Here is a 24,699-nt window from a genome sequence, read left to right as displayed (position 1 = left end):
GAAAAGTAACAGAGAAGTAGAAAGTAAGAACAACCTGGGGCATGGATGAAGATACTCAGTAGAACTTTGTGAGGAAAAAATGTGCTCCATTTTGCTCATCAACGTTGAGCTAGGACAGCTACCTTTTGACAGAGCACTTGTAATGTAGTCAGAGCAGTGGAGTTACAATTTAGGCAGTAATTTATTACTTTTATTCCCTAATCTTATGATGTGATTCCCAAATGATATGAGTGATCCTAGATTTTCTCAGCCCTTTTTCACCCAAATTTTCTAATTCCTTCCCCTGCCAGTAATTCTTCTGCTATTCTCATTTCTCCTTGTTTCTGAACTCAACTCCTGTGACCTTTTGGTTCATGAGAAAGAGCTAAAGAAATATGAGGATGGTCTGGAATCTGAGGAACATCCACTCCAGCTTGGAGGATCTGGTAAAAGACCTCCACCTGGGACTCAGAATCAGATATTAATTGACCTCTTTGGAAATAGACCAACTCAATCCCTCAGGCAGGATTCATCATTCCTTGACTTTCTCTGAAGAGATTTGGTACTATGGCACAATTCAGAGAATGAGTTTTCCCACCACTCACCACAGCTTTGTCAGGACGAATAGGTTCAAAACTAAAAGTGACCTCAGTTCTCACAGGGCAAGTCAGAAACCAAGAGATCACATTTTTCTCCTCATCAGGCACCTTCTGTTAGAAACAGAGTCTGGGCAAAGTCTAAGATGGAGATCAAGTGAGACTGGGCCTAAGGAGTACACAAAAGAATGACCCTTTCTGACTAAAAGTGAGTTGTGCAGGGAGACATGATAACTTCCTTTATATATGAAAATTCACTAGGTGTGTTATCTCACTGCCATTGTGTGGGAGGTCAGTTTCCCCAAAGAAGTTGTTAAATGTTGTGTCTACCAGTTTGCTCTCTAGGCTATTGTCTCTCCAACCCATTCCCATGCCAAGAATGCATTGCTTCTTTCAGGCACTCAACTACTTGTCCTGAATCCTAAGCAGGAATATTGTAGGCTATACTTTGGCTAACCTCTTGCATTGGAGGTAGAAAAGGCCCAGTCTCTGCACATGCCAAGAGGTAGAAAAGGTGAGTATAAGCTCAGATTGGAACTGAACAACAATCATATTGAAAAAAAATAAATGAAATTAATGGTTGAGTAATTTAGGGTGGATAGCCACTAAATTTAGGTAAATATTAGTAACACATATACAATCATGGATTAGGAAGAAAACAGTGAAGTAGGTTCAAGATAACATGGAAAAGACACATAATAACCATAACAGGAGATGAGAGTGTGAAGGAACTCTTGGCATAGGTCCATTTACTATCTGAGGAGTGACCTTGGTTAGAAGGCTTTTAGAATAATATCTAAAAGAGACGGACTTGCTGGGCACTAGTGGCTCACACCTGTAATCCTAGGTACCCAGGAGAGTGAGATCTGAGTATTACGATTCAAAGCAAGCCCAGGCAGAAAAAGCCAGAAGTAGTCCTGTGGCTCAAGTGGTAGAGCACTAGCCTGGAGCTCAGGGACACTATCTAGGCCCTGAGTTCAAGCTTAATGATCATCAAAACAACAACAACAACACAATAATGATAAAAAGAAATAAAAGAAGGACTTAAAGATATGCGATGGAATAATGATCCTGTGTAACTGTCTAGGGAACATAAAAGGAGACAAAATTTGGAGCAAAATGATACCTATTCTTACTAATCAAGGATGCTTAGCAAATGCCAAATTCCTCTTCCGAGAAACTTCCAAACCTGGGCTCGGAACATGGCTCATTGGTTGAGTGCTTGCCTTGCAGGCTTGACGCCCTGGGTTCAATTCCTCAGCCAGAAGTGGTGCTATGGCTAGAGTGGTAGAGCATTAGCCTTGAGGTGAAGAGGAGAGGGACAGGACCTAGGCCCAGAATTCAGGCCCCATGACCTGCCAAAACAAAAAAAAAACCCAAAACAAAAAAAGCTTCCAAACTTATTTTTGCTCATAAATTAGGAGAGGCTTTTTTTTTTAACAGGAATTCTTATCTAGTTCAAGGTCATTAGAACTTCAGTAAAGTTTTCCTGTTGAGATACAATGCACCAACTCTGCTGAACTTAATCATGACTAGGAAAGTATGGACACTAATGTGTTTATTATAATTTTCCTTATAAATATATAATTCTGTCAGATATTATATATAATATATAGTGTAAAATATATTATACATTATATAGTATAATAAATAAATTCTAATATAACATATATTATATATTAACAAACTACCTAATTTTAGAGTTAGGAACAAGCAAGATATTGAAAGACAAATGCTTGAATCTCTGAGTAATTTCTCTACCACTGGACAATTCCAGGTTTCATTCTTATTACACAAAGAGCAACATAAGCAAGCGGTGCCCATGGATGTGGTTCTCTGGATTCTGGAAACTGTGATCTGCATATATATATATATATATATATATATATATATATATATATGTATATACATATACATATACATGTATATATGAAATATTGTTTTATACTAGTGAATGTGTAAAACTATAGCAACAGATAATTAAGTCAACATCTATGTGCCCACGCACTCAATCACTTTCAAGTATAAGAATTTCTTTTCTGGCTGGGAAGATGGCTCAGAGGTAAAGCACTTGCCTTGCATGTATGAGGCCCTGGGTTCAATTCCTCATAACCACATAAGCAAAAGGAAAAAAGCCAGAAGTGGTGCAGTGGCTCAAGTGGTAGAGCGCTAGCCTTGAGCAGAAGAGTCGAGGGACAGCACCCAGGCCCAGAATTCAGGCCCCATGACTGGACCCCCCCACAAAAAATAATGTCTTTTCTATGTTCCGTATGCATCTACACAGAGAGTACATGAGTTGCCCTTGAATTGTCCTGGTAGTTATTTATCTGGCTACTGTAGCTTCACATCCTTTGTTCTCTTAGTAGCCAGATGTCATGTGTTCAACAACAATACTTGTTACAGGCAAAAGTATCTACCCTGACACACATAGGAACTTGGATTTCAGAAATGCCACAAATAATTGGGAGGTACAGCAGTACTTATCAAAATTAAATAGATTACATATTTATTAGAAAGGTTGTCAGAAAAATAAACTTCAGTGCAGGATGAAACACTTGAAGAAAATTACAGTTGAAATTACATATAGCTATGTGCTGGTTACTCATGCCTGTAATTTTGGCTAATCTGGAGGCTGATATCTGAGAATCAGTTCAAAGCCATCTTGGGCAGAAAAGTTGCCATGAGACACTTATCTCCAGTTACTCAATCAAGACTAAAATTGATACTGTGGATCAATGTTGTAGAGAGATAACCTTCAGCCAAAGACCTCAGGAACAGTGCCCAGGACCCAAGTTCAAACTCTGCAATAGACAATAAATAAAAATAAAAAATAAATTACATATAATTTATTATCAATTCTGTACAAGGAAAATAGGATATGACACATGGCAACATATGACTTCAAGTTACAAAGTTCCAAAGCATTTCCCCACTCTTGAGAACTAGGAGTAATCCACATTGAAAAAAATAAAAACATGAATAATTTATACCAAATTTCAAAGCATACTATATGTTATACAAAGGAAATGCAATAAACATGCATTTCACAATTTAGTAACATCATATAGTATAAAGAATCTGATTAACTGATTCATAAAAATCAATACAATGGAGATAAAACATCCAATATCTCAGGGGTCAAATTAGCAGAATACTTTCCATCTATGATGGCTGTTCTGTAAATTATCCAGCCCTATCCATCCCACAATTGCAGAAGGCTCCTCCTGAGAATGGCTAGAAACCTGTCTACTGTTAGTGCTCAATGTAGACCTGGTCCCATTCTCTATTATTTGGGCAAGTGATTGACTGACTATCTGAAAACTTGCCAAAGGCACAATTTGGGAATGGCTTCCAGTAACGACATTTTAGTTCTCAGAAAAAAAGGGAAATTGAAGACAGTGGGAAAATGTAACAGACCCGGAAAGATTTCTATCATTGTATTAAAACTGTACCCTTCTACTGACACTTGAACAAACTGCAGCAATTGTCACTCCAACCACATGTCCAAAAAATAGCTTTCCAAATATTGACCTGTTTTCACGTTGGCAAATCAAGACACTCTATTGTGGCCCTGTTTTATTTAACCTATCTGCTATAGTTTGCCCAAGAGATAGTTGACCTTACCAATTTCTTAAATTTTAGGTCATCACATAAACACTTCATAGCCCTTAAACATTAAAAATACCTATCCATATAAGTCTGCATTACATACTTATTATTGTTTTTCTTCATTTGTCATATTATACATATTTATGTATCCCATGGCTTAGTTCTGTAATCTTCCTTCTCATGAGTGTTACCACTGAGTACATGTAATTATTTCGTTACTTTTTCTCCAGCTCTGTTTTCTTTAATTCAATTCCTTAATAGCATCATGTCTACTGACAACTCCTAGCTATTGATTTTAACAAATTCAAAAGAGTCCAAAGTGAGCTTTGATTGTATCCCTCATTACTATTTGATTAATTGATAACTCTTCCAGTTGCCTTGTCAAAATATCTTGTAGTCATTTCAGACTTACCTACTATTTCACACATCATATGAAATGTATGAGCAGGTTTTGACAAATTAACTCACATAATATTTTAGGAACCATAAATATATAGTATATGAATACTAATACTATGACTTAAATTCGTGGCCTTGGTTGTTTTTTTTACTTTTCTTTTGTGCTCAGGTTGTCAGTCTTCCATTTGAGCCACAGCTCCACTTTTAGTTTTTTGGTTCTTAGTTGAAGATAAATGTCTCATGGTCTATTTACCTGGTCTAGCTTGAAACTACGATCTTCTGTTTTCAGCCTTATAAATAGCTAGATTTAAAGGCGTACACCAATAAAACCACCCCTATTATATTTGAATTAAAAATAAGTTCAAAGAACGAATATTTGTAGTATTTTCAAATCAATATGTTTTCATTTACACATTGTCTTAAGAGGTTTTTGTTATTACAGCAAACTTATCAAGAAAGGAAAGGAAAAATTCATAACCAAAGAACCTTTGTATGTACCAATGCTCAAGCCTGCTAACCACAATTTCTTTGCTGGGAAATAACAAAGATGATATCGACTACAGGCAAAGCAAGAGAAAAAGCTCTTCACTGAAGTTGCTGAAAGACTGATAAAGATGAGGACAAGAAACTTTATCCAGAAAGTATCACAAAGTGTTTGCTGTGGATAAGTGTAGCAATCTTAGAGGATGTTCATAATGATGAGGAGAATATTTGATTACAGAGGTGCGCTTTCTTGAAGATATCTATTTATAACATAGTTTGTGTACTGTTAAAAATGAGACAGTTACGATAGGGATATTGTCATTCCTTGTATCCTTCACAGTATAATATTAAAACCAGTTTTATACATATAGTATTTATAGTAATTATAGACTATCACTAATTATGCATATATTATAAATATATCATTTATATGTTATGTAATATAGTATATTACATATATTATGCACACATAATTTAATTTTTCTACTTGTCTGTCCAGGAATTAAACTAGCAATATCTTTGAAAATGGATAATAAAGTAGGGTCCTTACAATTTCGATTGCAACATAGAGTTTTACTCAATTAGTAGTTATTTATTTTGAATTGGTTTAGAAATGGAATATCAGAATATAATTGAGCATTCAAAAATAATTATGTAAGAATATGCCAAGGATGTGGTTAAAAATCTATAACCTGACTCATGTATGTAATTCCTGCTACTTAGGGGCTGAGATCTGAAGATAGCTATATGAAGCCAGTCTGAGTGTAATGGCTCAGGGACAAAACCCAGTCTCAGTAATGACACAAAAATAAATTATGTTACTAAAACATACATATATATATTTATTTACATAAAGTTGTCATTCCTTGTATCCTTCACAGTATAATACTAAAATGTTTTATACATATATTATTTATAGTAGTCGTAGAATATCAGTAATGATACATATATGTATATATATGATATATAAATATATAATTTCTATGTTATGTAATAAGATACATTACATATATTATGCACACCTAATTAATACTGATAACACTAATATCCATTAAATTGATATATGTTTTAGAATAGGGAATAGATTTTTTTTGGTACAACAAGGAAGTAAGTAGTCACAAAAATTATTCCTTTTGGATTGTATATCCATAACAATCTATTCCCTGTGTATTGAGGGTACTGATTGATAAAAGCCTGTGTTCGTCAGCACAGGTGTCTTTGATACCGGGAATAATAAACAGTGGAAGCTGAATGATGTTCATTCAGGTATTTCTTCAGAAATTAAACTGATCTTCATTTGATATAAAGATCACTTGTGCTGTCATTATCCACAACCTTTTCATTTAAAAATATTTATATTCTGTATCAATGTTTTTGATTTCATAACCATAATTAGGAAGATTATGTGGATTCATCTGCTCCATAGCTCTTGATAAGTAATGAATGTGACACAGAATATCCTCAGATGTGGCTGGTGGAATTCTGGATTTGAATTATGGGTCTCAACTGATCAGTCTTAGCAACTTGGGAAATTTGTTTGGGCTTCTTTCCTACTTTTGTTTTTAATAAAAAACTTAATTCATTTCCTAACTTGAAGAACACTCGAGCACTTAAATTACCCTAATGCAGGTTCAGTGCTTGGAATGGTTTCTGCACCTTGTGTAGTAGGTCCCAAAGAAGTCAGCTTCCATCAACATGGTCACAGCATCCTTCCTGAAGGACTTAAGAAATATATACCCAATTGATGTTAATATATGTATATATATATATTTATATATATATATATATTTTTTTTTTTTGGGTCCGGTCGTGGGGCCTGAACTCTAGGCCTGGGTGCTGTCCCTCAGCTCTTCAGCTCAAGGCTTGTGCTCTACCACTTGAGCCACAGCGCCACTTCCGGCTTTTTTCTTTTTGCTTATGTGGTGCTGAGGAATCGAACCCAGGGCCTCAGGCATGCAAGGCAAGAGCTCTACCACTGAGCCACCTTCCCAGCCCCTGATGTTAATATCTTTGAAAATTTGTCTTTACTAAAAAAAGTCTTGTCCTCATATGAAACAATGAAAGCAATGTTGGGGTTGTCCTGTGGCTTTTATTATGAAGGAGTTTTGCCTAAATTTCATTCTTACTCTATTAGTGGTAGCAGTAGCATTCTTTAGTGCTAACCTTCATATTTCTAGTTCTGTGTTCCAGTTGGAATACTATTGTAACTTCGTTTATAATCTTTCTTATAAGAATAAATAAACTACAACTGCTGAAGTTTTCAATAGTCAATGCATTACATTTTATGTGCTTAATATTTTGCTGAAATTATTACCTTTGGATTATATATCCCTAACAAACTATTTTTTTATTATTTCTTATATGATTTATATAGATTTCTTATGTGATTCTTATATGACATCTTAGAGATCCATACATAAAACAGCTCAGAACAGGAAAAGAGTAGGTAAGAAGTCATAAACAATACTATTATGGTGCTCTTAATGGCTAAGTGTAAAGAATATGTGACAAAACTGTTGGAAGATTCATTTGGTTTTTTTTTTTGTTGTTGTTATTTTTGTTTGCTGTTCTCTCCCCTTTCTTTGTAGAAAAGGTTCTCACTATAAAGTGCCAATTGGTCTGGACCTTTCAAGGCTTGTCTCAGTGACATAAGTGATGGGATTAGGGACATGTGCTCCCATGGCTGGCTTTTAGGAAGTTCACAATATCGCAATACCAATACACATAAAGAAACTTTTGTGAGTAATGTGTATTCACTTCCTCAATAGCCACAATGTCAAATTACTAACAACTGGCATCACTAACACCTCCATAAATCAAATGCAAACTAAAAGCTCTACTTGAAAAACCAACATCTAAGGCAGTGTTGGAAATACAAGAAGATACATAATACATCTAAAGGAGTGAGTTCTTTAACCCTGGCAAAGAGCAGTGATAGCTGAATTTTTAACCAGGCTTGAAAAGTTCGGGTGTCCACTAACTATGTGATTAGAGTTGCAGAGTTGACCTTGGTATCAAGATTGGAGGTAACATTCTAAGGCAGCTAAGTTGCTGCAATATTGTAGCTCGATACAGTGTGACCCTTCCTGATAATGGTAAACAGAGAGTAGAAGCTAAGTCAGTAAAATGTATAGGAAGGATTCTCCACTGAGAATAATTTCAGGGGGTGATCATTACTCTTGCATTGAAAATAAATAGCCCATCATTCTGCTTTAAGCTCTAGAATATTTATGATTTGAGGACAATTATAACAAACCACTGTGCCATGAGTGCTGAGCAGTGTAGGTGTATATTACTATAATATATGTAAAAATCCTTACAGGTATGGAATGGCCTGACCCTGACACTTCATTCTGTGTTGTTGAGTTTCATGGAGAAATGTTCATAATTAGGCAATTCACACTCATCTAAGTCTGAATCAGGCAATTGAGATAAGACATTAGGGTCATCACTCCAGTGACATGGTCTGTGACCTGTGAAATAAATAACATTATTTAACAATGCATATGTGTTTCTGAAAATGCATGCAATACCAAATACCAAATATACAACAGGGACAATTATCCATCTCATATTATCAGAAGTAAAGATATTCTTGAATTACACTTACTTGCTAGAGGATCACAGGGACACTGCTAACGTTTGGTATCTTTCCAGGTGCTCAATCTTCCTCAATCTTTTTTGAGGAAGTGTGTTTCCATAGTTTGTTTTGAGGTGTTCAGAAAATCAGTACTGTCACTAACCGCAACCATGGGACAGGAAAGATGATGGGATACCTGGCCAAAAAACTGAGAAATCACTGAAAATGATAGGAAAGAAGACACCAGAGGACCCAAAGCCTCATTGCCAGCTTCTGGATCACCAAATCCTGCTTAACATGTTTATATTCATATTCCTTCTACTGCAAGGCGGGTGGTGGTCAGTGGCTATAGGTATGTCCACAAACTAAGGCATTAACCTAGCTTAGGTTACAACTATTAACATGAGGTATTGTTTGTATACATAGTGATAATTGAATCCCTTATTGTTAGGGAGCAGAAGGGAATAATATTCATTACATCCATAACACAGACATCCATCTTGTCTCCAAAGTCTTAATCTTTTACTGTCCAACAGCTCGAATTTATATACTTTTGAGGTAATAACTCATAACCCTGTCTTCCCTTGACTGACCTTTCCAGAGCAGAGCTCTCAGTCTTTTGATTGCTGTTTGAGATGGCTTTGCAATCTATCCCTTTCCAGGTTTAACAGTTTGGCCCTAGAATCCCTCACAAGTACTGTGACAGATGTCTTATTTTGAAAACTATATTTTTTCTAGGATAGGTTCAATTTTTAGATTTTATTTTATTTCAAAAATACTGTACAGAGTGGTTACAGTTACATGAATAAGATACATTCCTTTTTGAATATTTTTATCCACTCCATTGTTGTTCTCATTTCCCTTCCCACTCTCCAACAATCCTCCCCACCCCATAGTTGTAAAGTTCATTTCTGAAAGTGTCTTGTGAATATCATTGTTGCAATGGGTCACTCTTTGTACTTCTTTCATCACTATATTTTTTCCCTTTCCATCTCCAAATCAGATAAATGTATATACAAGATGGAAGGTACCAAAATCAAGACAGAGTTTTCTAGGGATAAACCAATAGAAAAGCCAAATGAAATAAAATAATATCTAGATACTCTACCGACATCAAAGTTGATATCTGAAAAAAAATTTGCTGTTTCCATGTCATGGAGTTCATTTCAATTAGTATCATTTTGTAAGGTCAAATGTATATAACTCTGGAGCCAGCAATCCCACTCTTGGGCTTGTAGAAATGATCTCAAGCTAAAACACACTAAATCTACAACTATATTTTTTTGCACCATTATTACTATAACTAAGATATGGAACCAATCAAGATGCCCCTCAATGGATGAATGGATCAAGAAAATGTTGTAATTTTATGCTTCTATCAGAAAGAATGATAGAATGATAGCCCCTTTCTTAAGAAAAGGGAAAGACTTGGAAAACAATCATATTATGTGAAGGAAGCCTTACTCAAAGAAAAATAGGTTCTAAGGTTTGCCTCATTTTTATTAATTAATATATGCTTAGGATAGTCCTGACAGACAGGTTTACTTTTTAAACTCTTAATATTCCCTTTTTTTCTCTCGCTCTTCCTATTTCATGACAATTGTGTGTGTGGATGTGTGTGTGTGTGTGTGTGTGTGTGTGTGTGTGTGTGTGTGTACGCGCACAGTAATGAAACTTGAGTGTACGCGCACAGTAATGAAACTTGATTCGGAGCCTCAAATTCTTGCTTGGTTTCTTCATTCATGACTTACTGAGTCTGTACTATTTCAACCAAGGTTTCATTCTGTCTTTGATTTAACAATTGAACATAAATATCTCATGGATTGCTACCCCAGCCATCTGTGAACCATGATCTTCCAATCTCAGCCTCGTGACTATATAAGAATAGAGATGAGGCACTGGCATCCAGCTTTATTGCCAAGTGTTTTTTTTTGCTTTGATTGGTTTTTGTTTTTGTTTTTGTTGTTTTGTGCATTCAAAACCTGTAAGGACAACAAATCTCTTATAACCAAGAATATTCACATAAAATGTGTATTGTTTAAATATTACTTTATTAATGTTATCCTTTTACATCCACATTATGTGATTTGATTTTTTTTGAACTCTATCGTTGCAAATGGTAAAATCACATATATAATTTGAATCTTCTTTTCTTGGTTTTAGAGTGTGTTTCAAAACAGAATTTACCAAGGTTTAACTCTGCACTACAGAAGCAGCACCTTTATGATTATTCAATGCCCTGTAAATCATAAGTTCATCACTTCTTGTGGCACCATATGAGCCTATAATAACTCCACATAGTTTAGAACTCAATGCCATGCACTCTTCTGCCAAATATGCAAGGACATCCTTTGTAATTCTCCTTGGATTTTCACTGTTCTTCTCTCTACTCTCCCATGCTCATTCCTGTGATGATCATGTTGATTTTCTCCCCTGTTACATTCATCATTGCATCTTGGGAACTATTGTTATGCACTACTGTACTTCTATCCATTCTCCTTGTGCTTCGTCTTGTACCCCTCTCACCGCAGAGGGTCAGAGATTGAGGATATTTTCTTCACTCTTTAGCTCAGACATCTATCTTTACTTTCTAGCAATACATTCATTGAATTCTTTCTGTAAAGTCTAATGCCTTGAAAATGATTACTGCATTTTCATGGCTTTGTTATTTGGCATTGGGGAAGTTCATAGATCAGTAATTGTAACTCAGGTAAAAGAAGACTGCAATCATGCCTCCGTAGATGTTGTTCATTGGGTAATGTTTACTTCAAGGTCTTCCTGCCTGCTTCCTATTCACTGTTTATTTTTAAAGTAGCGTTTTCTTCTGGAAAGTATTTATGGGCCTAGTGTAGATCAATTCCCATTTTAATTAGTCATTAATTTTTTTCCATCATCATTCTGCAGATCCTTCTTAGTTTCTTCAGGGTCTGTATAGTAATGCTTTACATTCTTAGATATGTTTTTAACATCGATGCATCCGATGATAAAGACACATTGCTTAAGTCACCATTTTGATGATTGAAAAGAAACCATGCTACAATCTCACTATATCGCAATTTTCTGGTTTTAAATTCTTTTAGATTAGAATTGATGCTGGAGAACGAACATTCTGTGTACAAATTTATATTCTCCTAATTATTTTTAGTATACTTTCCAATATTGTATAAAGTTAACATTACTACTTACTTAGTGTTAGGATTTCTAAAATTGTTAGATTAAAAGTTCTATTCATTCACAATTTTAAGACAACATTGTCCATTATGACTAAGTGAGATATTTTAAACTTTTTATTTGTGGTCCTTAATGGTGGTGCTGGGGAATCAAGTTCTTAGCTTCATGTGTCTTAGTCTACTGTGTGCCTCTGAGCCTGATGTGACCTATGGTTTTATTTTCAATCAACTGGAATAAAGAAAAATTTCCCTAGGAAGGATTTAACACTTGGTTACTTTCTCCACTATCTCTCACACACATAAAAGTAATATAATTCTACACTGACAGAAAATGGTGTTCTTATATTTTATTTATTAGTAGTAACTTTTTGTTTTTTGTAGCCCCACTCTTCATTATGTCTTGCCCATTTGCTATCCCTCCTTCCCATAAAACTTGACTAGATCAACTGGAAACTCACTTCTAGTCAGCCTCCTCCTTAAAAAGCTCAACCTTAAATAACCTACCCCCTGGTAGCCCTGCTAAAAACTTTCAAAGGCCTGACTGCAACCAGACTCCTTCCTGAAAGCCCTCCTCTGCTTTAGGGAAATCCCTCTTCCACTCCACCCCTTCCTGGAATCCTTGCTCTGCACCACCAGAAACCAGGCCACATCCATATCTCCTTCTATGTCCCACCTTGCTGCAATAGAACCCCGCCTACACCAGGCTCCTCCCTCAAATTCCCACCTCGTCCACCAGATGAGATACGCCCCTAACTACTCTAGTCCCTCATAGTCGCATTGCTCCCATATCCTAGTACCTCCAAACTCCTCCCTTCCCTTTCATACCCCATCCCCAACCAGCTTTCTCACTCCAGCCCCCCTGGATTCATCAGAATCTCTGCCCATAACTAGCCTACTTGAAAGAGGCCTAATCTCTCAGACACAGCCCTGAAACTACCTCTTCCCACAAAGCCCATTATGCTATACCAAAAACCCTTCATCTCCCTATAACTGCCCTTGAAGCCCTGCTTTGCTTGGCCAGAAGCTTCTCACACAGCCCATTTCCTTCCTGGAAAGGAAGCACTGCTCCACCACAAGCCTCTTTACCTCCCATATATACTCTCTCAGTGCCCTGACTTGCTCTCCAGATAACCCCCCCCTTGGCTCCTCCCTCAGTTCCACATCCTACTCCACCAGATACCCTGCCCACAATTATCCTACACCACTGTAGTTCTTACATTCCTTCTCAAAGCCCCTCCTCCAACTAGCCCCATGGCTCCAAACCCTGCCCTGCTCCTGAAAAACTCCACTAGAAAACCCCCACCACACTATGCCATTTCTGGACACCCACATTGCTCCACTGAAAACCACTGTTCCAGTTGACCTCCTTCTGGAAGCCTAGAAAACCTCCCCCACACTCTCCCATATCTCGACACCATCATTGCTTCACTGGAAACCACTGCACCAGTTGGCCTCCCTCTGGAAGCCTCACTAGACTCAACTTTAAATCCCAGTCCCTTCATAGACCCTTTTGGAAGGTTGTTTTGCCCTGCTGGAAATCATGTCCATAGTCCATGTCCTGCCTTACAACACTGAAATACCCATTCAACCTCACTCCTCTTTTCGAAGTGGTAACTGGCAACACCAGAAACCCCATCCTAACTAGTCTAGTGCACTGGAACTTATCACTGCTCTCACAAAGCCCTGGTCCTGAAAAACGCCTCCATACATTGTGACTACATCCTGCTCTACTGGAAACCCCACCTCCACCCTAACACACTTCCCAAAGGACTGCCATTCTCCATGAGAAACCCCGCCCCTTACTAGCCTATGTCTTCCTAGTACCACCATGCCCTCTCAAAGCCACACCCTGAAAAGCTACTTCCTCATAGCTCTGCATTCCTACTCCAAATCCCCACCTTCTGTCAACCTCTTCCCTCCATTCCCTGCCCTGCCTTATGAAAAACCTCACCCTACATGTCCCACAAGGGCTCACAGTGTTCCACCAGATCCCTTCCTCTAAGTAACCTCCTCCTTTGTAGCCTTGTTCTTCCTTCTCAAAGCCCTGTCCCAAACAGCCTCCTCCCCAGTGACCCCACCTTCTTCCAATGAAAACCTGTCCACCTGCCAGCCTCCATCCTAAATCCCACCTACTGCAGAAGACACCCCTCTTCTAACAAGTCTAGTCCTTGCTGTTCCCTCCCTGATGTCTCAAAGCCCTACACAGGCTGGCCTTTGCCCTCAAATCCCTGTCCTGTTCCACCATACAGGCTGTGCCAATACGAACTCCTCCCTTAAACCAGACAGAGCTCCACCAGAAACCCCATACCACCTCATCTATGAAGTTCTCATCTAGTAACTATTATTACAAATGTGATTTTGAACATATCTGGGAAAATAGAAGTTCCAGGCTCCAGCTGGGCTCAGTCATAGAGAAGGATTTGTGCCTGGTTTTGATTTTTCAGCTTGTCCTGACAATGTAAAGTGCTTTTGTCTAAAACTGGATAAAAATCAGGCCAGTTTAATTTCAGGTGACTTCCTCCCCCCAGCCTTCCTCCAACAGAAGGGATGCAAAAGACCAATTTTTGAAATGCCTTGCTAAATTAGCAAGCCCTGGGAAAATGAAGCTCAACAAAGTTACTTAGATTAAAATAAATACTGTCTTAAATTTTTCTTTCAAAACTTTAAAATGTACATATAACTGATTTTGATTTTTGCGTGCTTAAAAATCTGAGTGTGTTTTGTATGTGCTTGTGAACATGTTCATGATAGAAATTGTCAGCATGCTGTAACAATTGGCTGAGTTTAAGTTTAAAGTTCCAAAGGTTATGAGATTTGATCATTACTAAAAATTTTTTAAAGCATTTTCACATTGTTTGAAATAGCTTTTTAAGGATTCTTTAACTTAAAAATTAGAAAATCTGGTATTTTAGAATGCATAAAGCTGTTTACACTGTAATCAAAATATCTGGCTTAACAAAAAGGAGAAATTTAGAAGCCAACAGAAGACCTATCGTTAGGAGTGAAGGATGAACAGGCAGAAGTGCAGTTCAGCTGGTCATGCATGGTGGAACAGGCCCTGGGAAGAGTCCATGCATCGTGAATTAGGGCAAGCGGGCACAAACGCAGTTCAACTAAATCTAAAGAGTCGGATTGGGTGTGTGCCCATTCCACAGGAAGGGCCAAGTGGCCCTTTTTTATTCTGCCCCTTTTCCCTACAGATAGACACTGGAAACATGATGGTATAAATGAGTGATGTGAAGATCTGATCAACATTGCTAAAACTGCCCCTTGGATGTGTTAATATTAAAATTAAGAAGGCCTTAAAAAGAGGATCAAAAATTTTATTTGTATAATGTGGTTTGATCTCTGATATTCTGCCATTGGATATGTTATTTTTAAGACATAAAGGTGTTAAGTCTAGCTTCTTGGTACAGTGATGATTCTAATTTTTGCATTGAGAAAAAAATGTTATTTGAGCTTAAAAGTTTTCATGTATATTTGTTTAAAAACAAGCAGCCAAAAGGAAATGAGTGACACCTAGCCTCGAGAGTTTAAGGGGTTTTTCAAAATGCAACTAAAAACTAAAGTATAGAATATTAAAACAGAGATGAATAGGAGGCTTACATGTTAGGAATGGATTTCTGTATATAACGTTTAAAAGTAAAATTGTTCTAAACATTTGCCTCAAAGTACAAAAAGGAAAAATTAGGATTACCAAAGTTATTGCTTAATTCCTATTTCAGTTTGGTCTCATAGGTTTTTTCTTTTTTTTCCGTAACAGATCCCAGCAGATCCACAAAAAGGAGTTAGGATTCTTGTAAGTTTGTCAGATGTAACTTTGGCTCTTAATAAGTTTCAGGTAAGAATATGCTTAAAAGCTACTACTATGTTGACTGCCTTTTTGCTTTTAATTGGAGTAAAAAGGCCTTTTATGAGACTCATTGATCTGAAAATTGGTTCAAATCCAGCCTGGGCAGATGAAGGTCTCTGTGAGAATGTCACCTCTACTCAGCCAGCAGAAGGCAGAAAGAGTAAGCAGACCTGCTTTAGGATTCAATGTGGCAGAGTGCTAACCTTTAGCTGTAGAGCTGAGGGACAGCACTCAGGCCCCAATTTCAAGTCCAGCAACCAACTAAGGGAATTGCCAATGAGGCATTCTTTCCAGTGTGGAGAAGACACTCCTTGGATGAAAGTAATGGAGGAGCATCCAGAGACCGTAAGCCACTGCTTAGAAGGCAGAAATAATGTCAGATCCTTGAGTCATTTGTGCATGGCCCTTCACAAATTGGTCAGAGCCAGGAGGTCATGGGAAGATAGTTTGTAAGCATGTCTATGACTGAAAGGGCCAGGAACTTGTCAGTCATCTGTGATATTAGTAAAAAGCTAAGGTTGCAAAATGTGGAGGATAGTTTAAATCCCAACCCCTGTATGTGCCAAAAGCTCTAATTGGCAGTAACTTTTGAGCTGACACAAGCTACATGAAATTGATCTTCTCAGGAAAAGTTTGTAAACCCGAGAGTGTGTTTCTATTGATATCTGTCTGAAGGCCTGCATAGGTATCTCAGACATTGTTAGGATTACTAGAGATCACGTTCCGAAGCCATTCATAAAGATCCTTTTGCAAACCAGAAGACTAAAGAAGCTCCACTGCTGTAGCCAGAAAAATGGTCTGTGCATTTGTCAAAAGTTAAAATATTGTTCTTAATGACATCTAACCATGGTAACCTCTTTGTAAAATAGGCTAAGTTTATAGGATCCTGGCTAGGTAGGATCAACACTCCTGAGTCAGCTTCAAGAAGTGACAGAAGATGAATCTTTGTCCATCATCCCTTATTAAGAATAAGGGAAAATATTCACTTTTTTAAAAATATGGCAAAATAGAAGGAAAAGGCATGGGAAATAATAGTACAGGCCTGAGTCCTCTATATCTGCTTAGAAAATCCTAGCTTTATTAAAAGATCTATTTGTTTAAAAAGTTGTCATCTTGGTAAATTGTCCTGGGCTTTTGTGTAAATTGTCTTAAAAACTAGTGGAGTCACAGCCTGCCAAGCGTATGCAATGTATCCTTACCAGTCTATGTAGGAATTTGCAGTCAAGCACGAGGTGTGACAGTCCCTTGGAGCCACTGAGAGACCCTGCTGCTGTTGCTGCACATCCTAATGGGTAAAGTTCAACAACAGCCTGACAGTTACCTGGAGGATATCTACATCATCATCCAGATTACCTCCACCGTGGTAAAGGTAGACTGCACTCCTGACTGATTCCATTACTTGAAAATGCTTCCCGGTTGAAAGCTGCTACAACTAAGATTGTGTGGGACATTCACTTGGTAATATGCAGTAATTCTCTATACTCCCACAGTAGATATTGGGAACGAGGATATCACTGGCTTGCCTTAGCCTTTGGAGTCTAAAAGCCACACAAATACATTAGTTTTTATTCATCCTAACTTCAAGTCAACTCATCTTTCTAAAAATAGTTTTTAGTTTCACTCATTATCTTGTCTTTATTGTAAAGCTAACCCTAACCCTCACCGTAATCATACTCTAATCTTATTATTAGCAGTTTTCTATTTCACATTCATCCTAATTCTAACTCTATTTGTTATTCGAAGATTTACTTTGTTTGACCCTAAATTTTCCATTTCCCTAATGCTTACACTAAGCCTAGCTGGAACTAAAACCTAACTTTCACCCTAATGATAATCCAATTCTAATGTTTAAGAAAAATACTCTAGTTTTTAATCTTTCTAATGAATACTCCAGTTTTCACTCTGGAAATAAGTTTCAGTTTGCCCTAATTCTCACCAATTTTTTTGACTCTACCTCGAAAGTTATCTTGTTCCCTAACAGGAGCCATTATATTACTTGTCCTCACATTCTCTTACCAGGAAAAATACTGTAGTTTCCATTGATTCTACCTTTTTCTGAACTACTGTATCTGAAAACAGTTTCAGATTTACTTACCATCTAGTCCATTACTTAACGCTAACTCTTAACCTAAACCTGTCTGGAAAACTCTCATTAATCACTACAAGAATGATCACTGAGAAATAAATGTAATGATAATGTTCTAGTTACTATTCAGCCTCATATATTTGCTTCTACTTGTTAGTGAACACAATTTTATACTAAAAGCTTTATTATTCGTAACAGTAAATATAATCAGAAGAAAATACTGACCCTAATCTTAATCCAAATTATATGACAATACTAACACTAACACAAGTACACTAGTTTTCACTCATCCTTCCAAACACAGGTTTCAATTTTTCCAATATCTTAGTCACTTTCTAACCCTAAACGTAATCTTTCTTAACTGGAACATTGAGAATAACCATCAGCCTAATTGTGAGTAGATTCTAACATTAATAGCAATACACTAGTTTACATTCATTCTAATTCTTACCAGGCTTATATTAAAATTTACCTTCAATTAGACCCTCATTTTTTTTCTCCTTCACTCTAAGCCTAACCATGGCTGGAATCCTAACCATTACCTTGACACTAATCTTTTCCCAATTCTAAAATTTATGAAAAATGCTCATTTTGTGCAATCCTAACTGAAATTCCATTGGTAATTCTTGAAATAAATTGTAGGTTTTCTGTAAACCCTACAGATTTTTCACTCTTAACTCTGAATATATTTTGTTCCATAACAGGAATCATTATACCCATTGATCTCAAATCTTGATTTTATGAAATACTTCCATTATCCCAGCTTTTCCTGAATTCCTAGAACCTAAAAAACGGTTCAGCTTTACTTAATATTTAACATTTCTTTTTTTTTCCTTTTTGTCGTTCGTGAGGCTTGCACTCTGGGCCAGGGCATAATCCCTGAGTTCTTTAGCCCTAGGTGTGCGTTTAACCAATTGAGCCACAGCACCGCTTTTATGTTTTATAGTGGTTAATTTGAGATAAAAGTCTCATGGACTTTCCTGCCTGAGCTACCTTTGAACTGCGATGCTCAGAAAATAGCTTCCTGAGTAGCTAGGATAATAGGCGCGAGTCACTAGTTTAACCCATTTCTTTACTCTATCCTCAACTCCGGTTAACCAGAAACCTAATCCAAATCACATTCTGATTTAACACCAAATGGTTAACGTAAGGAAAATTGTCTAGATTCTATTCAATCACATATTTTTTTGGCTTCTAATTCTAATTGGAAAACTAAAATTCACCTTAAAGCTTATCCTTCCCTAACCCTAACCGGAACAAAAAAGTATCTCACACTTTAAACCAAATTATATCTGAATGTTGAAAGTAACACAGACTGGTTTTCATTCATTCTTCTTAAAATATGTGGCAGTTTTACACAATGTCTTACATGTTTTTCTCATCCTAACCCCGTTCTAACTAGCACAACTTTCCTAATCCTAAGCCTACATATAACCGAATCATCATGTTAGTAGCAAGCCTCTTTTTTCATATTTATCCTAACTCTTGCTCAGCATGTAGGTCTAACTTTTACTTGCATTTTGAACATAAATTTTTAACTGTTTTTCTATGTCCTGTCAGGTTTTATTTTTCATTATTTTTAAAATTTTTATTTTGTTGAAAAGATGATTTAAAGAGGGATTAGTTACATATAAAAGGTAAGGAATACGTTTCTTGTTGAGCATTGTTACCCCTTCCTTTCTTGTTCTCCCACTATCCCGTCCCTCCCCACTTCTCATACCCTTCCCTTCCCATGGTATAAACTTCATTTTCAACATAGTGTCTTGGGAGTATCATTGTTGCAATGGGTCATCCTGTGATGAACCTAAATTTTGTATTTCTCTAATCCTAATTCTAATTCTGTCAGAGATCCTAACCCTAACCATAATAATAATGATAGCTCAATTCAAAAGTTAACAAAAGATATTCAGGTTTTTATTTATTCTATTAATTCACTGTACATCTTGAATTAACTTGAAGTTTAGCTTAAATCTTCCAAATTAGTTTATATGCGCATATATAAGGATGTAATTTTATTTTAAAAACAGAAGATCTTTGGAGGAAGGTGTAATGATAAAGAAATAGAGGGAGTATAATCAAATACCGTTAAAGATTTTATGGAATTGTCACTTCTGACAATTAATATCTATTAACAAAATAACTAAAAATTAATAAAGAACACACTGCCTTCTAATGTTCTTTAAGAGAGCCATGCTCTATCTTCTGAAAAAAAACTCGTGTTAGATAAACTTTGTCCATGCATAATTTATATTGTTTGCCAATTATTTAACTTAATGAATAAAAATTTATCGAATAAGATTCCGTGACAAAAAATATAAAACAGTTACTTAGCAATTGTTTGAGAAAAAGTTATTGTCATGAGTTTTAAGAAATGGAATTGCTATTTCCCTACAAAACAATGACTTAGGTTTACTAATCTAGTATTTGTAGTAAGTTTAGAAAACATAATTGGCATGAAAAACAACTAACTGTACATCTTGTTTCTTGAATGAGTGATATTTTAAACATTGTCTTTTATTCAAATAAATACTTAAGTTTACATTTCAAAATAAGTTCAATTTTATCTCCTTTCAGAACAAGTACTTACCCTGCAATTAAATGTACTAGCATATTCAGGTATTTAGAAAATAAATTTTCTATGTTTTATATATAGCTCTACATATTCAGAATGACATGATTTTTTTATTCATAAATGTCTAACGTCAGATTTTTGTTTCATCAATATAAATTGTCCCATGAGGTTGTAGTGAAGGCTCCAGTAACCAGAGTGGTCAAAACCATTTCCTGAATTTGAAATTTTAAATCAAATCATTTTTAAGCTTTGATAATATCATTTATTGTCTCTTCAGAGCAATTAATCTAAAACAAATACTACTTTTAAACATTTCACTCACATTATAAAGAATATTAACATAGGTCAAAAAAAGACTAATTATTCCAGACTCATCATATTTGGTGATCTTAGTTTGAAGAATGCAGAGAGTAGAAGTTCCTTATACTCAATAAATAGTTTTGGTTAAATTAAATCATATATCTGGATTTCTAATTTGGAGATTAATCACATGGAAACAGGAAAACAATAAAAAATAGTACTTTGGGATCAACAGAAAAAGATATTTGTGCGTGTACCACAGTTGCTTTATTTGTTTGTAGGTGAACACTGGACTTCGATTTCTATCTTAGCTCTTGTTGTGAATAATGTGCATAACAATGAATTACAGATGTATTTATGAGTTACCCAGAGAGAAATAATCACACGATTGGTGGGACAGATGATATTTCAACTTTGGATTTCTTTAGAAAACTGCATACTACTTTCTACAACGAGAACACTAACCTGTATTTTGACCAAGAGTGTCGAAAATTTCCTTTTCTCCACACTGTCGCCAGCCAACATTATTACATTTTGAGTTTTTTTTAAGGGCAGGTTTTTACTGTGTGCAGTACCCAAGACTGGCCTTAAACTCAAATCCTTTTACTCCAACCTCCAACCACTTGGAATTACCAGCCTTTACCTCCACACCTGGTTCCTTGGATATTTTTGATAAGAGTTATAATAGTTAAGAAGTAGTATCAAAGTAATTTTGAATTGCATTTCTCTAATGACTTCTGTTCACAAAGCATTAAGCCAGCATTGAAGTTGTATTAAATACAAATTTGTAAATCCACAGGCAATTTTCAGGGCTTTTTGGAAAACATGTCTATTCAGAACTTTTGTCCATTTTTAATCAAGTTTCTTGTTAATCTCATCTTTAATCTCTCTATAGAAAATCAATAATTAATTCAAGGTAGTAGAAAGGAAAAAATTAAGCAGCTCCTAAAATTTTTAAATTTTTAATAACATGATATTGCTTAAATCATTTTCTGTTAACGCTTGAGACTATATAACTCAATTTAGTTAGACCTTTTACAAGTCTATATATATATATTATTTATTTTACTTTGATTGTTCTTTCCAAAGCCTGTACGACTAATTTCACTTGCTTTCTTTCAGTCTCATGTAGTTCAGATTTCAAACTGAAGAATAAATGGAAGGAAGCAAACAAAAAATACAGTTCCCCTCATCTGATGATGCCTCTACAAGAATGAGGAAAGTTTTCATCCTTCTAAGGACCTATGATAAAATATCAAAAAGACAATTTATTCTTCTAGGTCTTCCTTATCTTTGCTATGTAACTTAAATGATGTAAAACACAATATACTGCTCAGATACTTTTATGTTTTATCAGGTTTGCACATTTTTATATGGATTTCACCTCAGTCTACAACATTCCTTCATTTTTCTGTCTCTGATATTTTTACACTATCACGACATAAATAACCATTTTGGTTTACAGCATGAGAAGTTATCCACCTGGCTTCCTTGGAAGCTGAGCATGGTCAATAGATATTACTTCTGGTTGCTAACACTACACGTAATGGCTTCTGTACTACTTATCATATTCTATTTAGTATTTAAAAAAGAATGCTGGGTAAACTCAAAGTTCATTCATAGCTTTATGTTAAGTGTTTCACAAATTTTATTCTCTTACTTCTTAAGATAACATTTGGTATAATGCTAATGTTATTACCATTGTAGTGTTGGGGAAATTGTAGTAAAAGACTATAAGTGCATGGCCCAAAGATACACACAGTGAGGAAGGAAATGAGTCAAAGTTTCCAAAAGTCTTTCAGCAATACCAAAAAGGTGGGTAAAATCTCTCCATTCTCTTATGCTCTCAATTCAATATTCATATTGTCCAAGAAATAATAGCATAGCAAATATTTCCCATGGTGATTGTTTTCTGTCACATTTTGTCTTCAACACAGACTGTGTTGGTGACAATGGGTTTTCATGCACAGAGCTGAGCTTACAAATTGAGGTCCGAAGACAGCCAAATTTCTTCTGTCCCACAGTTCCAGTTTCTTTTTTAAAAAGTACTAAAACTTTTAAATATCATCACTTACTATCTTTTAACAATCCCCAAACGAATTAAATTGACATATAATCACTCAAAAGGCTTTCAAATTAGGTGATGATAAAACAGTCCCCCATGAAGTAAATTTTCTTTTACTTTTAAAATTGTTCTAAAAGCCTTGTGCTGGCTGGTCACACCTATAATCCTATCTACTCTGAATATTTGCTCAGGAGACTGAGATCTGTGGATAACACTTGGGAGCCAATCAGGGCCAAAAAAAACTTCATGAAATTATATTTCAAAATGTTTAATGAACTAGCAAAGAGCCAAGAATTGAGATGTAGCTTATATTGTAGCTCACCAATCTAGATAGGAAAGGCCTAGCAAGGCCTCGAAGCCCTGATTTAAATTCTGAGCATTCCAATATATATGCATGGTGTTTGTTCGCATGCACATGTGTGTATGCTTGTGCGCTGCCGCACTCACACACACACACACACACACACACACACACATTTATTCAAATTACCTTCATATCAGTGTTCTGAATTAATTTCTTTGTTAACAATATTATATGGGTAAAATAGAGGAAATAAACTCTTCCATCTAAGAACATTGTTATATGTTTTTTTATGGTAATAATACTGTGCAGAAGGGTCACATTTACATGAACAAGGAAACTAGTAAGTTTCCTAACAAGCATTGTTACCTCCTCCTTTATATTTCCCCTACCATCCCTTCCCTCCCACCTCCACAAGTACACTCCCCATCCCCTTCCTTCCTCCGCCTAAATTGTAAAGTTCATTTTTAAAAATAGTTTCTTGTGCATCTCATTGTTACAATGGGTCAACCTGTATCTCTATTTGAGCATTTTTTTCCCTTCCCCTCCCCAAATTAGAGAAGCATACATACAAGATGTAAGTGTACCAACTTCAAATACAGAGAAAACAGGGGTTATAATGTGGGGAGAAACATACAATAAACAAAAAAAATGACATCACACATTATAAGTACGTTAGAAACAATAGCAAGAAACAAAAAACCACTTGTGTCCCTATCTTGGGGTTCAATTTCCTTAACATCAACTTATCTGGTTATATGCACATATCTTTTGAATTTTCTGCTTATCCCAGACATACATTCATTATTGAAAATAAGGGAAATCATGGGACCTATATTTCTATGGACTTGGCTTACTTCACTCAATAAATTTTTTTTCAAGTCTTTCCATTTCCTAACAATTTGGGCGATGTCATTCTTTCTGATGGAGGCAAAGAATTCCATTGTGTATATATAACACATTTTCTTGATCCATTCATCTAATGGGGGCATCTGTTTTGGATCCATATCTTAGCTATCATAAATAATGTTGCAATAACTATAGTTGTGCTGGTAGTTTTAGTATGGTCTTTTTTATGATCATTTGGATAAATCCCCAAAAGTGGGATTACTGTATTATAGGGTAGTTTTATATGGAGTCTTCTGAGGCACCTCCATACTGCTTTCCAAAGTAGTTGAACAAGTTTACACTCCCACCAAGAATGTGGTACGGTTCCCTTGTGGCCACATACGTTTCAGCATCTGTTGCTGTAAAAATATGGAACGCACCAAGACTTTGCATGTCATCCTTGCCCAGCATGCATGCTAATCTTCTCTGTATCGTTCCAATGTTAGTGTATGTGATGCTAAATTGAGCACAGAACAGTTTTTATATATAAAGTATAACTTTTAATTGATTTTATTAAGCTAGGCAATTCAACAAAAAGTAAGTTCAAAAGAATTGTTGTGAAATTATAGAATCATGTATTTCTTACATAAGCACACATTAAAGAATAAAATCAAGATAGACATGCCAAAAACAAAATAATTCCAGATATTTGTAGTTCAAGAGATTTGGAGGAGGAGAAATTCAATTATCCTATACAAGGCACCTGTCAAAATGAACATTGCAGCAAGTGTTAAGGTTTGTTAAAAGTTTTAATGTTTTAAATATGATTAATTTTGGGATTTTGCTTATATATGCCAAAAATAGGACTCTTTGGCAGG

The 24,699-nt window shown here is 35.9% G+C and overlaps 1 non-coding gene across 1 annotated transcript; it reads right to left on the bottom strand.

Annotated features, from left to right (window-relative positions):
* Positions 1 to 24,244: 24,244 nt before the first annotated feature.
* Positions 24,245 to 24,351, bottom strand: LOC138838507 (U6 spliceosomal RNA). Its single transcript, XR_011375635.1, has one exon. It is a non-coding gene; the product is annotated as a U6 spliceosomal RNA (small nuclear RNA).
* Positions 24,352 to 24,699: the final 348 nt, after the last annotated feature.

The sequence above is a fragment of the Dipodomys merriami genome, unplaced genomic scaffold, assembly GCF_024711535.1.
Source record: "Dipodomys merriami isolate MVZ:Mamm:240054 unplaced genomic scaffold, mDipMer1.0.p SCAF_280, whole genome shotgun sequence".
Lineage (NCBI taxonomy): Eukaryota > Metazoa > Chordata > Mammalia > Rodentia > Heteromyidae > Dipodomys > Dipodomys merriami.
The sequence above is the reverse complement of the archived record's forward strand: the minus strand, read 5'-3'. Positions and strand labels throughout refer to the sequence as shown.